Source organism: Alligator sinensis, unplaced genomic scaffold (assembly GCF_000455745.1).
Source record: "Alligator sinensis unplaced genomic scaffold, ASM45574v1 scaffold439_1, whole genome shotgun sequence".
NCBI lineage: Eukaryota > Metazoa > Chordata > Crocodylia > Alligatoridae > Alligator > Alligator sinensis.
This window is the reverse complement of record NW_005842523.1, coordinates 975,992-980,378: the sequence shown is the minus strand read 5'-3', so window position 1 is coordinate 980,378 and position 4,387 is coordinate 975,992. Positions and strand designations below refer to the sequence as shown.

The following is a 4,387-nucleotide window of genomic DNA, read 5'->3' as shown; positions in this document are numbered from 1 at the left end:
GCGCCCCCCCAGCCGATGTGGGCTGCAGAGCTCATGGTAGGGGCCATGGGGAGAATGCTGCTTCCACTGCAAAACTCATGAGGTGCGTGGGACACAATGGGGAGAACACTGCCACCTCTGTGAGCCTCATAAGTTATGGTGCTTGCAGTGGCAGCAGCATTCTCCCTACTGCTACCCATTGTGAGCCCCCCTCAACCAACAATTCTGTCCCTGCTGTGAGCTCAGCAGCCAACGAGGCTTGCAGCAATGATAAGATTCCCAGTGCTGTCCCTGCTGTGAGCCCTGCACCTTATGAGGCTCGCAGGCAGGGCAGCGTTCTCCTCCAGGAATGCTGCCACTACTGCAAGCCATGTCAGCTGCTGGGCTGGTAGTGGGTGGTGCACCCCTGTGGCTCAGCCCCTCAGTAGATGAGGCTCCCAGCCACATGGGAGCACCTGGCCATACATTCAAGTAATGGCATGAATAGAACAAGCTACAAAGTTATTACACATTTTTGTGGAACAACTTTGTAGCTTTTTCTTTGTTTAATTACACCATTAATTGGTTGAATGTGTAGTCGAATCACAACTTAAAGTATGATTAACTGGTTAATCAGACCTTAAGTGTAATGCATACAGGGGGTCTTAAAAACAGTATAGTCCAAAGGTTTCCTCAAAGAGCATTTAGAAATTGCAGTTTTGGAATACATTGAGCTCACAGCTAACTTTAACCATGTGAATAGTCTCACCAAAAAAAAAAAAAAAAAACCCCAGCAAAAAAACTAGATATCCCTTATTTTAATGGATCTTATCAGACTCTACTGAAACAGAAAGGGAACCTCCATGAGTTCACACCAAGTACTGCTAAAATTCACACAATAATTTTCTGAATTTTATCACTACAGAATTAATTTCTTACTAGGTCCCATCTACATTAACCAACAAAATCATCTGTCTACCCTTCTAGTAAACTGTTTCAAGGACGTCTGCTACCACAAAGGTGTTAAACTTGGTATCCTTCGCTAATTTAGACAAAAAGGTCAAGTTGACCTCTTGTGTCTGGGTGCGAGATTAAACTGTGAATTGTGTTTCAAGCAAAGTTTACTTAACTGAAAATAGAATTTGCTTCCAGAAAGTAACTTTACTTGCATATTATCAATTATAGGTACTTAAGATTATAACATTATAAAGTCTAGCTACATGTATTGTCTTGTGAACCACTCAAAATTGAAATGTTCCCAACTTCCAGTTAGTCTAACAATCTATCTAAATGTCCAGTTCTTGAGCAACTAACTTCTGCTGTCCATGTTGTTAACCAAAGTAACTAAACAGTTTCTCTTGTGCCATGTACATTATGAATTGTATCTTCTTTTTAGTGTATAAGACACCAAAACTATACTAAAAAAAAGCATAAGTTAAATAGAATGAAACTTTTTGAAACAACTGTTTGGTTCCCAGGCAACTGCACAGTCTAATATAGTTGGAAAACAGTTACAGAAAATAAGGCAAAACCAAGAGTAAACTTCTCACACTTTTATTTCCTTCAATCATAATATAAAAAGAAATACATATTTCATTCTATAATGTCAAGCAAGGATTTACAAAATCGATGCAAAACGTATTTGATTTAGAAGCACTTTAGAGGTGCTATATTACACTAAGATTATGGTTATTTGCCATTACCTTTATAGAGGCGTCAAAGATCCTGCACTTTTACTTCCAGCAAGTATAAGAACCATTCTCTGTTTCCTACTCAGCTTTCTTTTTTATGTAAAGTATCTGGATACTTGTGTGTATGAAATTACCAAACAACTGTTTTTGACCATTTACCTTAATGTGTGTGTTAACTCACTCTTTAGTGAAAGTCTGAACTCGGTTTATCCTCTTCTGACCCCAGGATATGGCCAACTGCCCTTCTTTTCTTCTCCCTTCGTGGCTGGAGTAGGAAAGCAGGCTACCCCATTCATTTTCCCCTCAGAGTTGTCTATTCCCAACATTCACTTACATATGTATAAAGATACCTGTGAAATAACCATCTTAATATAGCACTTTTAAAGCGCTTCTAAAACAAATGCATTGTGGGTTGATTTTGTAAATCCTTGCTTAACGTCATAGAATGAAATATGTATTTAAAGTTGTTATGACTGAAGGCAATAATATATTCTATTCCTTACCCATCTCATATCCTAATTTATTATCAACTAAAAGCACACCTCCCAAATCAGGGCACATTCTCCTCCAGTTGCTTTTTGCTGAAGAAGCAGAAGGCTGACATTTCCCTGACTCCTCATAGTTTCCCACCCAGTTAGCTACACAGTAGTTTCCATCACCTCCACACACTCGTCATGAGATGACTTAGATGGACGCATGTAACACTTAGCCCAATTTAACTGCATTTAAACATGAAACAGATATACAAACCCACTAAACCAGTTTCAAGCTGTCCAGAAAATTTCAATATAAATGGAAAATCAGGTATTCTTTTGAACCATTTCACTGTTACAAGTGGACACCAAGCATTCCATGGGCATCTCACACTTCATCACTCATTTCCCACTCCACACATTCAAAAAGTGTGACTTTGAGCCCCCAAAATTATTAAATAAAGACAAAAAACCAGAAAGACAGGACTCATTATAGGTTAAAGGATAAGTCTTGCTGACTGGTCCGTCTTGTGATTTGTGAACTCTCTCTGGAAATTCACAATATGCGAGAGACCACTATAGATGCACACAAGAATACTCGTGACGCTGGCTCTCTTGCGCAACTACATGGATTCGTCTCAGAGAAAAAAAGTCACAGCCCATCACATTAGAATCTGACAAAGTAGGTTGTTGCCTATGAAAGATCATACCTTTGAACCAGCTGGTTTCTAAAGCTGCCGCCCTGCCCTACCTTCTGCCAGTCCGTCATATTGTGAAACCTTCCTGCACAAAGCACACGTAAGCGAACACTACAAATGCTCAGTAAAACTTTAAAACAATGACATTTAGCATGCAGCAAAACCCATAAGGAGAGATGCAAAAGGCAGGCACTGAACAGATGTTTCACCTCCTAGGAATTGTATTATAATAAATCAGGGCACAAGCTAGGGTCCACAACTCATGAAAAGCAAGACAGACTCATCTTCTCATCTACTCAAATCAGATTTTTTTTAAATTGTTATAGCCTGGGCCGTGGGTTCAACAGCCCAACCACAGAAATGCCTAGGAATGGCATTTCTCAGGCAACGAAACAATGTCTCACTTCAGCCCATATTTGCAGGGGGCATAGGTGTCTTTTGGGGCCCAGATCCCATTTCACAACTGAGAATCTTAACGGAAGGCTGCTACCTAGCAGCAGGCCGCAGGCCATGCCTCTGCTACTAGCAGATAACATGATGCGAGAGGCTAAACCCAGGCTGCAAGTGCAATGGAGGCAGTGTTGCCAGGTGTACAATAATTATCATATTTGTAAGATATTTTCCACCCTTGTATGATGTACAACCAATAACAGTAAAAGTGCTCAACATGTGTGATAATTTTGGAGGCAACAAATTGATGCAGCATAAGCAAAACCTAAGTCACTCTCAGGGAGTCTTAACTGACTTTTGGAGGGGGTTTTTTTGGAAAATTTTTCATATTCCAGGTCATATTAGCCAATCAGTCCCAAATCCTTTCCATTGAGCAAAACTCAATCATTCAAACACCATATGCGGTACTATAACCAGCAAGTATCCTCCACCCCAGGCTTTTAAGCGAGGGTTTCAGATACTCCCAAACTTATTGGTGCGCACCTACGTGCAAGGCCCAGAGGCATGGGTTTCAGACGCTCACGAGTCTCACTTGCCCTTAGCCAACAGTCACAGGAACAAGTTGGGGAGGAATCCCCCATTTCCACAAAGTCAGTGTGTAGCTGAGATCCTCCCACTGGAAAGCTAACTATGAGGCTCTCATCAAAAGCCCTGTCTGCAAGCAGACAAGGGTTTAACCCTCCACTACAGGGTGCCATTTTAATTGCATGACCTCGATTAGGGTATTTCCCCTGCCCTGGGAAAACCACCTTCTAGATCATGACATCTCCCCTGCCATCTAAGTATCGTGTAGCCATCTCAGTCTGGGTGGCAGACCTCCAACTCAGCCCGCAAGAGGCAAAGAAACAGGTCTACCCTGATCAGCATTTTCTTATGCCTGCTTGCCTCGAAATAAAGAAGCTCCCACGTTGATGCCGCAGTTCTCACTGGCGAGTTACAGCGAGCGATCTCAAGTAAATACTGAAGAAAAAGACTTATTCGCATCCTTGCTCAGTGGACGACAGTTTAGCGGCACACGCGAACATTTCGACCTTCCAAGACGATCGTCTCCTATTTAAGACCTGGCCGGGCGGAGCAGGGCGTGACGAAGCGACAGCAGCGCGCGGGGCGGCCCGGG

The 4,387-nt window shown here is 42.1% G+C and overlaps 1 protein-coding gene across 7 annotated transcripts in view; it reads right to left on the bottom strand.

Moving 5' to 3' along the window:
- The window catches only part of IMMP1L (inner mitochondrial membrane peptidase subunit 1), a 62,946-nt gene extending 58,565 nt beyond the window's left edge, over positions 1 to 4,381 (bottom strand). For 4 of the 7 annotated variants that reach the window (XR_003095899.1, XR_003095900.1, XM_006031676.3 and 1 more), the window contains exon 1: positions 4,156 to 4,381. The gene's annotated coding sequence lies outside the window, so the exon portion shown is untranslated. Of the gene's footprint in view, positions 1 to 2,832; positions 2,934 to 4,155 lie in introns of those variants that run through there. The other 3 variants (XM_025213347.1, XM_006031675.3, XM_025213346.1) reach the window with 3 other exon arrangements.
- Positions 4,382 to 4,387: the final 6 nt, after the last annotated feature.